An 18152-nucleotide genomic window follows, 5' to 3' on the forward strand; every position below is an offset into this window, starting at 1 on the left:
ACGTCCAGTCATTCTTTTGTCAAGCTATCTAACTATTATCCCTACAAGCATATATATGTTTCTCGAGGGCGAATAGTCCATAATATGCTATTCGCTCGCGCGGGCGATTAGTCTATAAGATGCTATTCGCCCTCGCGGGCGGTTAGTCTATAAGATGCTATTCGCCCTCGCGGGGGTGGAATTCTATCACCTATCCTTTGGTGCATGGTGATAGATTCGTTGCTAGTGGAGCTGAATAACTCAGGGATCTTTACACAAGGTTACTCGGACGACGTCTCCAGCCTGGTCTGCGGCTTCTACCTGGACACAGTGGGTGATGTGATGAGACGAGGAATGAAGATAGTGGAAAGGTGGTGTGGGGAGAAAGGTTTGTAAGTAAACCCTGTGAAAACAAAGCTGGTTCTATTCAGCAAAAGGAGAACTAAAGAGGAGCATCTGCTAGATGATTTTGTTCTCTTTGACAAGACTCTAAGCTTGAGCCAGTCGGTAAAGTATCTGGGAGTCATTTTCGATAACAAGCTGCCGTGGATAGAGCACCTGGACAACAAGCTGAATAAAGCTATAAGCATTTTCTGGATGTGAAGAAATGCTTTTGGAAGAACGTTCCTCTGATGGAGGTCAGTATACCCACGGGATCATACGCTTCGGTTTACCAGACTGAACTCTATGCCATTGCCGAGTTCTGTAGATCCGCCATCGAGATGATCGCACCCGGAGGAAAGACAGTCAGGCAGCGATCGATGCTGTTAGCTCCTCAAGGGTTGACTCTAGAGCAGTCCTCGAATGCAAGACAACCCTGAACGAATTGGGTAAGGAAAATGAGGTGACAGTTGTCTGAGTACCGAGCCACGTAGGCATCCCAGGCAATGAAAGGGCAGACGACCAGTTGGGCAGGCAACTGGTAGAGACTTTATGGGACCTGAACCCTACTTCGGAATATCAAAAGAATCAAGAAAGAAAGAGGTAAAGAATTGGCTTCACAATCAACACTTGAAAAAGTGGAAAGATTGTCAAGTTGCCCAACATACCAAGCTCTTCTGTAAAACTCACTACAAATCCTTCAGCAGAGACCTGGTTAATCTGGATAGGCTAAAGATCAAGAGAGTGGTTGAGGCAATCACAGGACACTGTGGGCTCAACAATTACCTCTTCAATCTGGGCTGCAATGATAATCCTAACTGTCTCTACGGTCATGGTGTGTCCTAGTACAAGCTAGATTCCGTCAGGATGGAAGGCCTTGAACGTACTAGTATGCACCTCAATGTAAATACACAAATTCAATTAAATATGTTCTTAATCCACTTTATTATCAAATTAAAGAAAACTTATATTATTACAAATTTCACTTCAGAGTATCTATTTATGTTTTTCGGAAACTAAAATTCTTACGAAATTAAATTGAATTTACAAACACTGAATTGTTACTTCAAATAAAATTCTTCATCGAAAATGAAATTGTTCATATAAAATAAAATTGATTTTTTAATTCAAATAAAATTCTTCACTGTAAATGAACTTGTTCATATGAAAGAAAATTGATTCTATTTTTAATTCAAATAAAAATTTTCACTGTAAATGGATTTGTTCATATGAAATAAAATTAATTCTACCTTTAATTCAAATAAAAATTTTCACTGTAAATGAATTTGTTCATATGAAATAAAATTAATTCTATTTTTAATTCAAATAAAAATTTTCACTGTAAATGAATTTGTTCATATGAAATAAAATTGATTCTATTTTTAATTCAAATAAAAATTTTCACTGTAAATGAATTTGTTCATATGAAATAAAATTAATTCTATTTTTAATTCAAATAAAAATTTTCACTGTAAATGAATTTGTTCATATGAAATAAAATTGATTCTATTTTTAATTCAAATAAAATTCTCTTTGAAAACAAGAATTTCAATCTTGGTAGAATAACTTGGATTAATAGATTTAATTTATTTTTGTTTTAATTTCACTAAGTCACAAAACACCTTTTCAACGATCCTCGACGACTTATCACTTGCACCTTGATAATTTCTCTTAATTCAGAGGAAAAATAGCCTCCCAAACATTCAAGGAAAAGGGTTTAAATAGGCCTGACGTTGACTGGGGAAGTTCCATCAGAGAGTAGGGAATATTTCTAATCTTGATATATCCTCTGGTGATTGGTTGAATCCTGAATCGTTCTCCCAGAAACTGGGCTGGGACCACATCCTGCAATACCATTGGATTGATTCAGACACGCACCCTTTCATGTGCATTTGGATCTTCCATTCCCAATCGTGGGAATGGAATTTTCCTTATAATGCATCTGCAGGTGCAATATTCTGACCTGAATCTTCAATCCACATTCCCATTCACCTTATATCTTTACACATTCCGATCTTCTGGTGTGGGCTTATAATTTGTGTGAAAATGTAACATTCCTTTCTGGCAGGTGTTCACCCATCCCATGTATCCGAGAGATACACACTCATTTCTAGGTACTCAAAGAAAACATTCCAATCTTCATAACAACATCAAGCCATAGTTGAACGATATATACAGTTTTTGCTCAGTATTTCATAATCGCCTTAGATTAGGCTTCATGACCGTTCTGTATATATCGTTATAGTCCAGTAGTGTGTAGTCGACACGCTACAGGTGAGGAAACAGGAGAGCACGTCATTAGGACATGTCCGAGGTACAGGTGGCATAGGAAACGGCTACTAGGCAAGCCCCAGATAGACCTACGGATTTAGACCTAAAGAAAATTGACGTAGCTAAATTGGCGAGTTTCTTGGACAAGACAAATAGGTTCAACTATTTCAACAACTCGATTCGCAAGACTACCCACGCGACTCTACATGGATTTGATTTGATTTGATTTGGACCCGCGATTTGATTTGATTCGATTTCATTTAAATTTGTTTGGACTCGATTTGTTGACTTTTCTTCTAATAAACGAAGGAAAGAGGTGGTCACTGAAACTAGGGATTCCAATATCCAGGTTCCTGTTAAGCCCATAAAGCTTAACCTGCCTCAAAGTTTCTATCTATCTATCTATCTATATCAAAAATTGAAACAGTTGGCCTCTGCATTTAAAAAAATATGTTCTCAAAATGGGACCACTCAGTTGGTCTCTTTATTTCGAAAAAATATGTTCTTGAAATGGGACCACTCAGTCGGTCTCTGCATTTCGAAAAAATATGTTCTTGAAATGAGACCACTTGGTCAGTCTCATAAAGTCAAACGAAAAAAAATCCAAGTAAGACCAATCGGTCGTTCTCTTGCATTCTCATAAAAAATTCAAAAACGAGACTACTCGACCAGTCTCATAAAGTCCAATGAAAAATAATCCAAGAAAGATCACTCGGTTGGTCTCTTACATTCTCGTAAAATATTCAAAACAAGACTACTCGGCCAGTCTCATAAAATAGTAGTCGTAAAATATTCAAAACGAGACTACTTGGTCAGTCTCCTAAAGTCCAACGAAAAATAATCCAAGGAAGACCACTCGGTCGGTCTCAAAGTTTTTGTAACAACGGTTCGAAATAAGACCTATACGAAGATATATATAATTTAGCAACACGCGTAAGGTGGCTGGCAGTCCAATCCAAAAGTTAAGCAACATTCGGCGCGGTTAGTACTTGGAGTGGTGACCGTAAAATACTTCACGAATTATAAGAAAAAATTAAAAACTGTGCCATCTGTGAATGCGGAAAGAAACTACAGCCTAAAGACAATGAAATACCTCACAGATGGTCTCAGAAGATGTGGAAAAGAAAGTGAGAGTTCTCAGATGGCCTCAAAAGGATCTCGAAAAAAAATTAAAAAGAGACTTCTCAGATAGTCTCAAGAGACGTCGAAAAGAAAATGAGAGTTCTCAGATGGCCTCTAAAAGGATCTAGAAAAAAATGAAATGAGACTTCTCAAAGAGTCTCAAAAATATTTTGAGTTTCAAACATAGTCAAATCTAAAAAAGAGACCAGTCAGTCGGTCTCGTAAACTATTTTGAAAAGAGACCACTCAGTCGGTATCGCAAATTATTTAAAAAGATACCACTCGGTCGGTCTCGTAAAATACAGAAGAAGAGACTACTCGGTCAGTCTCGTAAAATACAGAAGAAAAGACTACTCCGTCGGTCTCGTAAAATACAGAAGAAGAGACCACTCGGTCGGTCTCGTAAAATACAAAGGAAGAGAGCACTCGGCCAGCCTCGTAAAATACAGAAGAAGAGGCCACTCAGTCAGTCTCGTAAAATACAGAAGAAGAGACCACTCGGTCAGTTTCATACAGTCTATTAAAACATTTAAAACGAGACAGTCTCAAAGGTTCGAAAAGAGACGTCTCAGCTCCATACAAAAAACATAGCTAACGCCGACCCGTACGAAACACCTATTCGTATCAAAAGCCTTTAATGTGAAACTCTTCATTTCTCTTACTTCATTTTCTTCTCTGCTGAAAAACTATTCTCCCTTTAAATCACTTACATTATCCACTCTTTGCCTTGTTATCATATACAACTAAATTGCCGGAGGCAATATAGACAGCCCCGTACGAAGACAAATTTCATAAATTCCTATTTAAACAGCTATTATACTGCTATATTTAACTATATTTCACTATAAATAAACATTTCACAGATAAATATATGCTATTATATAGCTCTATATGCCTGTATATAGCTCAATATAGCTGTATATAGGTATATATAGATGTCCGTATATGGAATCCCTGAAACCCCACACACATAACAAATTATTTCCATGTTAACAGAAACTCTCTAAGTATCATTTTTCCCAAGCAGCCATTTTGTTAGGAGACCGGAAATAGTACCGACGCTTTACATTCGTTAATACCTTTCAAACAAAAAACAAGGCATCAGAACAGTCGGAGCGTTTGCTGCGACTTAGCCCCGTACAACCCGTAATCCTATTTCGTCCGCAACCATAATACGTCCGTAGCCCTAATAAGCCCGGAACCCTAATACGTCTACAACCCTCTAATGCGTCTGTTACCAAAATGCAAGTCAAGTTGGGAATTGTCAAATTTACTGAAAGTGTTCATTTTTAAAATTGCGCATAGCGCAATTACGAAAGCCCGTACGAAGTACCTCTCAAATAAAACCAACAATTTACGACATTATTTTAGAAACCCAACTTTGCCAACTTTCCATTGGGTATTCAATTACCTCTCAAATGAAACAAAAACTAGCAAAATCGGTTGAGATTTACTCGATTTATGTGCAAAAAGCACTTAGGGCCGAGTAGCGGCCTTAGTGCAAGGGCCCAAATTTGAAACTTTTTTTGCCATCATTCTATTCGGCATTCAATTATCTCTCAAATGAAACAAAAACTAGCAAAATCGGATGAGATTTACTCGATTTATGTGCAAAAAACACTTAGGGCCGAGTAGCGGCCTTAGTCCAAGGGCCCAAATTTGAAACTTTTTTCGCCACGTTCTTTTCGGTATTCAATTACCTTCCATAAAAAACTAAATCTAGCAAAATCGGATGAGATTTACTCGATTTATGTGCAAAAAACACTTAGGGCCGAGTAGCGGCCTTAGTCCAAGGGCCCTAATTTAAAAAAATTTTCGTCACGTTCTTTTCGGTATTCAATTAACTTCCATAAAAAACTAAATCTAGAAAAATCGGATGAGATTTACTCGATTTATGTGCAAAAAACACTTAGGGCCGAGTAACGACCTTTGAGCCCTCCCAACAAGCCCACGTTACATCTTACCCAAAAACAATGTTCAGCAACTTTGTTCTACTCGTCAATACCTTTCATTTGATATATCACAAGCAGCTATTGGGTGCGTATTTCGGTAGATATCGTCGAAAGACTGAAAAACACCTATAGGGCCCTAGCTCTGGAGGGGCCGACCCTAACATGCCCATTTTCGAACTTGACCTTACTTTTGTCGATACCAATCGGGGAAAAAAAGAATTTTGAAAAAAGGTTGTGATTTACTCTAGCTAGAGGGGTCACGGACGGACGGACGGACGGACGGACATTTTTTTTATTGCGGATTCGTCATCTATGAACATAACCAAATGCTTTGCCCTTACTGTCTGCTTCCAATTCGACGTGTTACAAACGGCATATTAATCTTATAAGCCCCCAGTACTTCGTACGGGGCTAAAAATTCATGAAATTCGGTCAAAATTTACTCGAGATATTGTCAAAATACACCACGTTCACAGTACTTCCGAGTAGCCAGATAACATAATTTCATTAAAAAAAAATTCCCTGATTGGTACGGTCAATACCTATCTAATAAAGCTAAAACAGACGAAATATGTTCAAATTTGGCCGACCTACAAGCAAAAACTGCTTGCCGCCCTGTGCCTGTTTCACACCAAGGGGTCTAACTCACAAGTCGGTCATCCGATTTCTATAAACTCGATCGGTATTGTAAATATCTTTCATTCGATGTATCATTTACGAGTATAGCGTTTTAATGTCCGGAGATATCTTTGAAAAACCGTAAAGCACTTATTGGGCCCCAGCTCAGGAGGGGTCGATCCAAAATCACTCATCTTCGAACTTAGCCTGTCTGTTGACATTATCAAACGGAAAAAAAAAGAATTTTCAAAATCGGATGCGTTTTACTCAAGTTATCGTGCAGACAGACAGACGGACAGACAGACGGACATTTTTTTTTCGCGGATTTGGCATCTCTAGACAACCACAAAAGGTTTCCCCTTACTCAGGGAGTCCAATTCGACGTGTTACAAACGTATGCGTAAGCCTATAACCCCAGTACTTCGTACGGGTCTAAAAATACGGTCTCAAAAGGATTCTCACATTCACTTTTTTTTACCGGGTTGTACCTCGCCGCAGAGTTGGCGGGTTAGCTGTCGTTCTAAAATCTTGTTTGTCCAGTGGCTTATTTTTCCTACAAAATACAGGAAGCAGTCTTGTGTAAATATTTGGCTTAGCCGACATGAAATTCTAATCAAAGTACATTGAAATCAGGCTTCCTTCTGCCACCCCCTCTAGTATGCGCTGCATTGCTTCCTTTTTTTATCCAATACACGTACAATCTATACATCTATACATATAAAACCGAACGTCGGTGCACTACGACGCCGCTCGGTGGATCTCGGAGCATCTCGGAGCACCACGGATCATCTCGGAGCACTACGGAGCACCCAGCCTCCAACTGGTTATCTGCAAAGTCCTTCGAGGCCGTTTTTCAAAATCGACGTCCGGCGGACCAGTTGGTGAGCCCTACGAGACCGTTTTTCAAAATCGACATCCCGCGGATCAGCTGGTCAGCCCTTGTAGACTTTTTTTTTCAAAATCAGCTTCCGAGAAGTCAACTTCAGCCCTCCAAAGCTATTTTTTAAATCAACATGTGATGGGTCAGCATGTTAGGTCGGTTGACAGTATATAAAGCAACAGGTGTAACGAAGTGCGAGATATTTTAAATCGAAAATTCTTTGGGAAAATCGGTTTGTGGTACCGCGGAAAGTGCACAGAAGTGTGAATAAGTGTGCAGCGAACACGAATTTAGTAAAATTTAGCCGGAACACTCGTGCAAGGGGAAAAAATTTCAGTCATAAAGGGAAAATTTTTCGTTTTGTGAGGCTAAGTTTCTTTCGGTTAAAGACGGCCAGTTTGACAAGGCGCTGACAGCTGATCAGTGTTGCTGTAAAATTGAAGAGATCAGTGTTGTCAGTTAAACTGGAAACGTTGCGCGCGGAGTTTGAATCGGGATTGATTTAGAAACTTTTTCTGAGTAAAGTATTTTTCGGTTCGGGACTTCGAGCGTGTTCCTTCTACATCAGTGGAATGGACATCAGGTGGAAATGGCTATACACAAAATAAGATTTAGTCAGATCAACCTGCAACATTGCAGAGCGGCGACAGCAAACCTTTGTCGTAGCATCGCGATGGGGCACACTGACGCTGTGTTAATCCAAGAGCCATGGGTAAATAAGCAGAAGATAATGGGATTTGCTATTTACAGGTATCGGATTTTCAGTGCCGACTGTGTAGGCCAGAAAAGGTCGGCCATCTACGTTATACCTGGTATAAAGGCTACGCTACTACGCCAATTCTCTGATGAGGACACGACGGTGATAAGGATTTTTAGGCCGTTAGCTCTAGGAGGAGACTTGCTAGTGGCGTCATGCTATATGCTAGGAACAACAGTAGTACCATACTCAGATCTGCTAACTGAGGCGGTGAAATTCTCTAGGGAGAAAGGTGTCCCAATTATTCTAGGCTGTAATGCGAACTCTCATCATACGGTCTGGGGTAGCACAGACATCAACCCTAGAGGAACTTTACTGCTACAGTTTATAGTGGATGCTGAATTGGACGTCGTGAACAGGGGTAATGTATCGACGTTTGTGACCAAAAATAGAAAAGAGGTTTTAGACGTTACCTTAGCTTCAAAGAGTATATCGGATCAAATTGATTCATGGAAGGTATCTCTCGAGCCGATCACAGATGTATAAATTTCACTCTGAGAGGCTATGCGCCAAGGCTAGTCAGGTTTCGGAATCCTAGGAGGACTAACTGGGAACAATACAGAAATTTCCTCAGGCAGCACGTTGAAGACAAGCTGGAGTGGGTGTTACCAAGGTACTTCGCGTGAGCTAAATGAGGCAGTTGATGAAATCACCTCGTTGTTGACCAGAGCCTATGAAGGCTCATGTCCAGAGACGAAGTCACCCCGGAAAAAAGGAGGTAAGGTGTGGAACGCTGAAGTGGTAAAGCCAGGAAGCCGTGGAATAAAGCGATGAGGATGGCCCAGGACACTGACTCGGCTCTCTACAGAGCGTGCCAGAAGGCTTTTAAAAGGGCAGTCGTTTGGAGGGCCAAGGAAACGTGGAGGAAATTCTGTGCAGAATTGGAGCACGTTCCAGATTATGCCAGAATCCACAAAATCCTAGCTAATGATTCTAGGCTCCTCCCGGGCTCCCTTCGAAAGCCTGATGGAACTTTCACTGACTGTGGCGAAAACACAGCGAGACATCTCCTGGAAACACACGTTCCTGACTGCAGTGAAGTGAAACATGAGGTGAGACCACCGGATCCGACTCCACCACTGGAAGAGGACTGGGAGTTAGCCAAACGTATATTAACTGTAGACAGGTTAAGGTGGGCTATCGGGAAGTTTGAATCCTTCAAATCAGCTGGCGACGACGGAGTTTTTCCGGCTCTTCTAAAAGAGAGAGGAGAGATTCTTCTGGAGCCGTTGTGTGAAATACCGGCGAAGTGGGAGAAGGTAAAAGTAACTTTCATACCGAAGCCAGGAAAGCCTTCGCATGCCACAGCTAAGGATTTCAGACCGATTAGTCATTATGAAAGCATTAGAGAGATTAATAGAGGTCTATATCAGAGAGGGTGCTCTGATCGATTTTCCACTGCATGCTAACCAGCATGCCTACCAAGTGGGTAAATCTACAGATCTGCACTGCATTGCCAAGTGTCTAAGATTGAGAAGTCCCTCGAGTTTAAAGATGTTTCATGGACATCGAGGACGCTTTTGACAACACGGGCTTTGAAATTATGCTTGTAGAGAGAGGAGTAGAGCCAATGGTAGTAAGGTTGATTTGCAGTATGCTCAGGAGTAGAGCTGTGGAAGCTGATGTAAGCGACCACAAAACTAATCTATGGGTAGCGAAGGGCTGTCCTCAGGGCGGAATTCTTTCTCCGCTGCTTTGGAGCTTAGTAGTGGGCTCACTTATACGTGACTTGAACGGCAGGGGCTTCTTCGCTCAAGGTTACTCCGACGATCTGACCATTATGATCAGAGGTAAGTTTGAGAGTACGCTTGGCGACCGGATGAGGACCGCCGTGAAAGTTGTCGAGGACTGGTGCCAGGAAAACGGCCTCAGTGTAAATCCTAAGAAGACAGAGCTCGTATTATTCAGCAGAAGACATACGGTATCAAATCTTGTGGGAAAACTGAGGCTGTTCGATAAAGAAATTGAGCTTAGCTGCAAAGTCAAGTACCTAGGCGTTATACTTGATAGTAAGCTCAATTGGATAGCGCACGTCAGCAACAAAGCGCAGAAAGCGATAACGGCTTTCTGGATTTGCAGGAACTCCTTCGGGAGGAACTGGGGTTTACCATATAAAGCTATTCTGTGGATCTATGAGACAGTGATTAGGCCAATGATGAGCCATGGATGTGTGGTGTGGTGGCCTCGGCTGGACATAGAAAGTACTAGAAAAGTTATGATGGAAGTACAGAGGCTAGTGTGCATCTGTGTTACTGGCGCGATGAAGACGACGGCTACGGCAGCAATGGAAACACTGCTAAGTGTACCGCCTGTCGACCTGATTGTGAAGGCGAAAGCCTTTGTAACGGCAGATAGGCTGGTACAAAACGGGCTGTGGACTCCAAATTTTCGATCTGGACATGGTAGAATTTCTGATTTAATATCAGACCCCATCTTTGCCATGCCAAGAGATCGAATTAAGCCAGAACTTAATTTGATGCCTTGTTTTATTAAAAAAATTCATTCATACGCAGTGCAGTTTGGAAATTAAAGAACAAATTACAACAAGAAATACACTTCGTTAAGTTTCTCCGAATCTAGCAACGAGCCCATGATACAAGCTGCATTTGACCTCTGGATAGTAATGCTGATCTTTTGCATTAAAAACGTTTTAGACCTCGGTTCACCAGAAGTCTGTCTGATCAATGAACCCAGGCTATTCACCAGATCAATCGCCTCATCACACCAGGGACTAATCGTTTCGCACGCGAAAGGAACAAATAAATAATTCTGTTCGATGATGTCGGAATAAGTTGACCTTTTCCGCGTTGCAGCCATCTTTGCGACGGACCCAGCCGCCGCAGCGGAACTTTTAACGTACGAAGGAGCCAATGTGTCCCAACAAGTGGCATCCCACACCAAAATCTGTCCATGCGACCACGGGACTAGCGTCATTCCGTCCGGGCGCTTTCCGTCATTTCTACACAAACCTTCCGGTTCCAATTTAGCTGGAATTTCTGCCGAGTTACATCCCTCTTAAGAATGTGATTCAAATGCCGATGACGATACAGGCGGCCAACACTTTTAATACATGAAAGCCCATGAGTTCCGGTGGAATCTACAAAGTCACCACACAAACATCTGTGAGGAACACAAATATCACATCCAAGTCGCAAAGCAGTTGCGATTCTAAATGCATTGTTATCCAGCAACGTTGCAAGATTCTTGCTCGGTAACACAGTAAGCCAAGAACTAGCTTCTTTGCTCAACGATGCCTTGTACCTCGCCTTGTCTGGGTCTGAACGAAATGACAAATCATTGATGATTCGGTTGACGTTGATGCTATCCCACTGATGTTGGGATGATTGTTGCGATGGTGGCAAAGTATCGGGACACAAAGAAGTCCAGGCATCCAATGTCTCGTCACGACCTGAGGTATCGGAAAAATCTGTTTGTAAACAAGGTAGTATCGTACAGATTAATTCCGAGGAACCGATTAGAGATGATAAGAACGATGGAATAGCAATGTCCTGTACTCGGCGAACACCAACACCACCATTGCGAATTGGTAACGAAGCAAGGATCCATTTCTCCTGACCCAAATTAACATTCAAAATTCCTTGTAATGTCTGATAGATGAGGGTGTCGAACTTGTGAACCAAATCCGGAAACTTCCATATAGGAAAAGTACGTAACAAGAACGCCAATTTTGGAATAGCAAAACAATGTTTGAGCAAAAAATACGCAATGTGGTGATTCAGATCTGTCAGTCGTGAAAACATCAACTCTAGCTCAGCAAATTTCTTTTCAAAAATCAACTTACTTGCAGAATCCGTTAATGGCGCGCCAAGCAAATGCAAATCTGACTCAACCGTCTGTATACCAGGTGATAATTCAGCGAATTTGTCATAAGCCGTTTGATCGAATGACGAACAGAAAAACAATTCGCATTTTGCTGTGTTTATCTCTAAGCCGACTAGTTTACCAGATTCAATAATTCGTGCGAAGCACGGAATCGATCTCCCCAGCCAAAGTACCATCGTGGAGGTACCACACATTCAGTTCCGAAGAAAGCGAGTCAATCAACGGCTGTATTACCAAACAAAATAGTAAAGGACCGCACGGATCTCCTTGCTGGGCTCCTGTTTGGCTGGCAATAATGTCATCTGCATAAAATAAATGCGAGGGCGATGCATAACATTGCCATAAGAAAGGGAATAACCCTGGGACCATATCCTTGATTGCTTGAAGCATACTGTCACGATTGATCATGTTAAACGCATTCCTGAAGTCAATTTTGAGAATAATCTTAGACTTTCCACGATTTTTCCTCAAGAAAGACCTTGAAGCATGAATGGCTGCCTCACATCCTCCAGGCGTAGCAAAACCCATCTGATGTGGGCGTAAGTATTCGCCAGTAGGTTCACGAATGGAACAACAGGCAATTTTGGCTATCAATCTCCGAAAAGTTACTCCAATTGCTATGGGCCTCAGGCCGCCGTCATCCTTATTCAGCGCACACAACGATGCACCATTAGAGATGAGTGGGCCGCCCGCAAAAGCGGGCTGCCCGCAGCCCATGCCTCATGCCCATGGGCATGGGCGTTATGGGCTTCAAAATTCGCGGGCAGTGGGCAGGGCATGGGCACTTTCATAAAAATTTTTGTGCCCACATGCCCGCTATGCCCATCATTTGAGAAAAAAAACCCAATGCCCGGCCCAATGCCCGCAAGTCAAATGCCCATGGGCACTGGCCCAGCCCGCAAACTATGTGTACAGAAATTGGCCGAATTGTAAAGTTTTGAACGTTTACTTTATTTTTTTCACCGTAAAAATTAATTAGAAAGGCAAGTCTACACTTGTTTATATGTAGAAAAGATCTCCTAAAGATAGTCCTGTCAACTGTCATCTGGACTCAGAATGATTGCAGCGTCTGCAAAGTTTCGTTCATCAGTTGTTTCTGCTGCCGGAATCGCCAAATATTTTCTTGCAGTAATACTCATTACTGGTCTAATACTGGTGAATCATTGAAACCGAGAATGTTTTTCCTTACGATGGCAGTCAGCTTGTTCTTTTCAGAAGACACTTGTAAGGCTATATAAGAAAAGCATAGTCGACCCAAGACACAAGGTCATTTGATGAAACACATTCAGAAGCAGATGTAAGACCAATAGCGGTTGGTCTTATTTGGAGGCGTATGGCGGGAAAGATATCGAATTTTAAGGTTAGGGAATCTTTGGTTGAGAAGCTGAAACCAATTCAATTTGGTTACGGTATTCAGGGAGGAGCGGAGGCTTTAGTTCATTCAGTGCGTAAGTTTTGTAAAGCTGATCATGATAGGCCGATGGCTCTTGTTAAGCTTGATTTTGAGAATGCGTTCAATATGCTGTTTAGGAAGTTTATGTTAGGTGAAGTGCGGGATGTTTGCCCTGAGCTGTTACCTTTGCTGCAACAAGCGTATAGGCTGGTGTCGAATCTGTACTTTGTTGGTGCTCCTCTATTGTCTCAGAGAGGATTTCAGCAGGGAGATCTGTTAGGTCCGCCAGGTTTTTGTATAGGTATCATGAAGATGACGCATGCTCTTTTGTCTCGGTTTAATGGTTGGTATTTGGATGACGGTACTATAGGTGATGAGTTGTCTGTAGTGTTAGATGATATTCAGAGAGTTTTGTCTTTTTGTGAGGTGTCAGGTTTGCGGCTTAATGCTAAGAAGTGCGAGGTTTTCTTTATCAATGCGACTGATGATGAAGAAGCTCGTATGTATGCTGAGATATCAGCTTTGTTGCCGGGTATTAAGAAGGTGGATGAGTCTACCCTTGAGTTGTTAGGCTCGCCGGTGTTTGAGACAGGTTTAGAGAGGATGTTTTCGTCTAAGGTTGAATCAATCAAATTGATGTGTGATCGATTGAAGTTAATGGACGTACATCCTGCTTTGTGTGTTTTTAGGAAATCTTTGAGCGGTTGTAGGTTCAATTATTTGATGCGCGCTTCTAGAGCTTACTTGCTTCCGGATAAGCTGAGGTCTGTTGACGAAGTTTTTAGGTCAGATTTGGAGTCGATTACTAATAATAGGGTAGAAGGCCTTTCTTGGGATCAAGCGTCGCTTCCATTGTCTTTCGGAGGTATGGGTATTAGGAAAGTTGAGGATTTAGCAATACCGGCCTACTTGTCGTCAGTCTTTTCTTCATCAGATTTGTGTGGCGTGATTCTTCAAAGATTTGATTTACGAGTAATTGATGAACAGATTGTACAATTAATTAATGAAATTCCTCAAGAATTTGTTCCAGGAAACGATACTCTTAAAAAGGAACAAAAGAATTGGGACATCCCGAAGATCAAAAATCAATTTAATGAATTGTTTGAAAATGGTGACCTGAAAACTCGTGCCAGACTACTTGCATCATCGACTAAAGAATCTTCAAAGTGGTTGCAAGTGATCCCATCGAGTCAATTAGGATTACTACTGGATAACAATTCTGCTAGAATTGCTGTTGGTCTTCGATTAGGCACTCAAATATGTGAGGAACATAAATGTCTTTGCGGTAAAACAGTCGAAAAAGATGGATTGCATGGTTTATCTTGTGTGAAATGCGCAGAAGGAAAATACGTTAGACATGATATTATGAATAACATATTCGCTTATGCTTTCTCTAGTGCAGGTGTTCCAAATATAGTACAGCCTCCAGGTATTTCAAGAGATGATGGTAAAAGACCTGACGGTATGACTTTGATACCATGGAGTCATGGGAGATCACTCTTGTGGGATGTTACCGTCCGGGATACCATGGCTGCATCATATATTAATGATTCATCAAAGAAAGCACGGTCCATTGCTGAAAAAGCAGAGAGACATAAGCATAATCATTACGTTTCTTTGAAACAAAACTATTTGCTAACCATACTTGCTTTCGAGACTTTAGGTTGCATGGGTCCGGAAACGAAGAAATTTATTGATAAATTGGGCTCTTTAATGAAAAAGGCAACGGGTGAGGTAAAATCAAAAGAATACCTTCTGCAAAGAATTTCCATCGCAATTCAACGTGGTAACGCTGCTTGTATTTTGGGAACATTAGGGAAGAAGAAGATCGATGATATTTATTTACTGTAGTTTTTAATTTTTGAGAAAAGATCGATGTTTTACCGGCTGCGCCATAATTGTGAGCAGTCTTTTTTGTCGCATTTAAAATAAATAAACATTCAGAAACCAATTCTTTTAGCTTCTTAGCTCTGACTCTGACTCCTTTAGGAACACGTGTTAAGACCCTGATGGTCTGTCGGTACACAAGCAACTTATCAATCAATGAAGAAATTGAATTGACACTAGCATGAGGTGCAATTCTAGTCGTCTGTGACAGTTCAGCTAAATATTCTTTGTGTGCGATGCCATAGTGTATTCTCAAACCGCGTATACCTTTGTAGAATTTGTTGTTGTTCGTGCAGCGGTGACAAACCAAATCGTTTGGGTCCTGATATGAAACTGAGAGCGTAGCATTTTGGGAGCTCATCGATTGCAAATGATCTGGATCGTCAAAGTCTGACAGGAATTCTTTGTGTAAATACGAATAATGTTGCTTAAGGCCACGTAAACCTTTAAAGGACTTCGAAGATCCAACACAGCGGGAACACCTCAAATTCACACCGCATTGTGATGGATGGGTTGTAGGTGATGAGACCGGAACATCGGCTTGGATTTGAACAGCCTCTGGTATCTCGTTCATTATTCACAACATTTGTGAGGTTATGTGTCAGCAAAGAAAACTGAATTCGACGAAGCTTTCGAACAGAAGGTACTTTCAAACAAAACCTTCATATGCGTGATGAAACACGCTTAACAAACAGCAACTACTAGCGTTCAAACTCTAAATTAGGCAAGAACTTAATTTTATGATGAATTTTAAGGTGAACTTTCCGGAAAGGCAGGCCTGGCTACGTGGGTGGGATAGGTATCAGTGAATTCATGATATTCACGGACGGATCGAAAACTGCTGAGGGCTCTAGTGCTGGTGTGTACACATCATGGACCGAAACAGGCAGTTGGCGCAGTCTAGGAAAACTTGCCAGTGTGTTTCAGGCGGAGACTTTTGCAGTGCTCCTTGGAGCCAGTGAATCACTGCCGAGAGATACTGCAGGGCAAGAAGAAGGGACAGCGAATCTATGTCGCCGGTCACTACCTCCAAGTTAATAAAAGTGTGTAAGCAATACCTAAACGAGATTGGTCAGAGAAATCGCATCACACTTGTTTGGGTACCTGGTCACTCTGGAGTGGAAGGAAATGTACTAGCTGATGAGATGGCTAGAGCTGGCTCCTCCTCATTGGCGTGTGGACTTGATCCACAAATCCCTATACCTCAATCGCTTTGCGTGAGAGCTCTGAAGGATAAGGTGAAGGTCAAACATGCTGAACGGTGGCGAGAATATGAAGGAGGAAGACATACGAAATTCTTCCTTTCTGAACCGAACGGTCAATGGTTCAAGGAACTGGTCAGCATGGACCGAAATCGCATTGCGAGGGTGGTACGAGCGATTACCGGGCACTGTGGTCTGAACAGGCACCTTAGGAAGATGAGGCTCTCGGATACATCTGAGTGCACCTGCGGGTTGGAAGATGAGACGGGCATAAATGTCTTATGTGACTGTCTTATGTGACCCAAATTCTTCCAACTAAGACGCGAGGTCTTAAGGCTAGGACCTGTCACATTGGACAGGTTCCTGGTAAGACAGGAAGGTTTACGTGATTTATATGATGAAACGGGAAGGAAACAAAGGATCATTAGATCTGTGTTTCATGATCGAGCTCGCTCGATCGCCCAAACTGATAAATCTACAAAAAAAAATCTAGGTCGGCGAAGGCGACTTTGAAAAACGGTCTTCAATGCTATATTTCGAAAATCTGAGGCCGATTTTGAAAAACCGTATGAGATGTACATGCAGTTTTAGAAATATGGCATTGAATAACGTTTCGTATAAAGCTTCAATTAAAACAATTTCTACAGATCTAGGCAGGGCGCAAATATCGAATAAATAGGTATGCCTTTTAAACTGTTCGATATTTAATAACATTTTCATAAAAAGAAAGTAAGAATTGATCACAAAAAATAAAGAATTGATCTCTAAAATGCATCAAAAGTAATCGCTATGACACTCACCGATCACTTATGTTACAGCGATCAACTCTTGAATTTTTGCTAATAATTCTTATTTTAGAATTATCGGCTTTAATTTTTCGCTATTGAATACAATTAATACTCAAATATCGATTTTGTTTCATTTCACAATGAAAAATTGTCACACACGTTTTAAGAGGAGGGAAAGGGACCTTAATCAGGTGATTGACGACACAATAAAATGGCTCGACGAATTGAACATTTTTATTTGCGAACATAAAAATTCTTGAGATTCACTTGTCATAGTTTCTTTCTGGTGAACTTTGGACTAAGAATTTTTAGTATTGTATCTTTTAGTATTTAGTATCTTTTTACAAAAACCCTATTTCTAAAATGTAAATAGCGCTTAGAAGAGCCTGCAGGTTATGAAAATTTCGGATACGTGTTGTAATTTCAGGTTACTTTTGTTGATATTTTTCCACGAGAATCCTTTCTCAAAAATATACGAGGCAGAAGACAGGTACCAGTGCTGATCTATCTATCTTGTATCCTTACATATAAAATCCAAGCGCCCAGCAGTAACGTAGCTGACCTTTCGGACGAGAGGTTAGCCATGAGACCAACGGAAACTTTTTTCGTCCATAAAATAAGTGGATTTCTGGCTGGGTGGCGAGACATTTATGCACGTTCAATATCGTCTGAAAACGATACTATTGTCTAAAAAATTTAAATTATCGTTCAAAAATTTTTCATTCAGGACGATAATATCGTTTTTTGGACGATATTATCGTTTTGTGCATGATAATTCTGTCCTAAACGATGATATCGTTCAGTGCTTCATATTATCATCAAAGAAAACGAAATTATCGTCCGAGTTTTTTTCCTTTCAAGAATTGTTTGGAAATTTAAAATTTTTATTCAAATCAGAGTCATTTTCATTTTAAGAATCGTCCTTTTGAACGATATTATCGTTCCTGTCGATATTGACAGTGTAGAAAAGTCGCCTCACCTGTAAAAACCGCTAAAACTTTCTTTGTAATGCTAAACAAGGCGTGTTCATCATTTCGTTCGATTAATAAAATATCGATTATCGCCTTAGAATCGGTTAT

The sequence above is a fragment of the Bradysia coprophila genome, unplaced genomic scaffold (genome assembly GCF_014529535.1).
Source record: "Bradysia coprophila strain Holo2 unplaced genomic scaffold, BU_Bcop_v1 contig_333, whole genome shotgun sequence".
In the NCBI taxonomy this organism is placed as follows: domain Eukaryota; kingdom Metazoa; phylum Arthropoda; class Insecta; order Diptera; family Sciaridae; genus Bradysia; species Bradysia coprophila.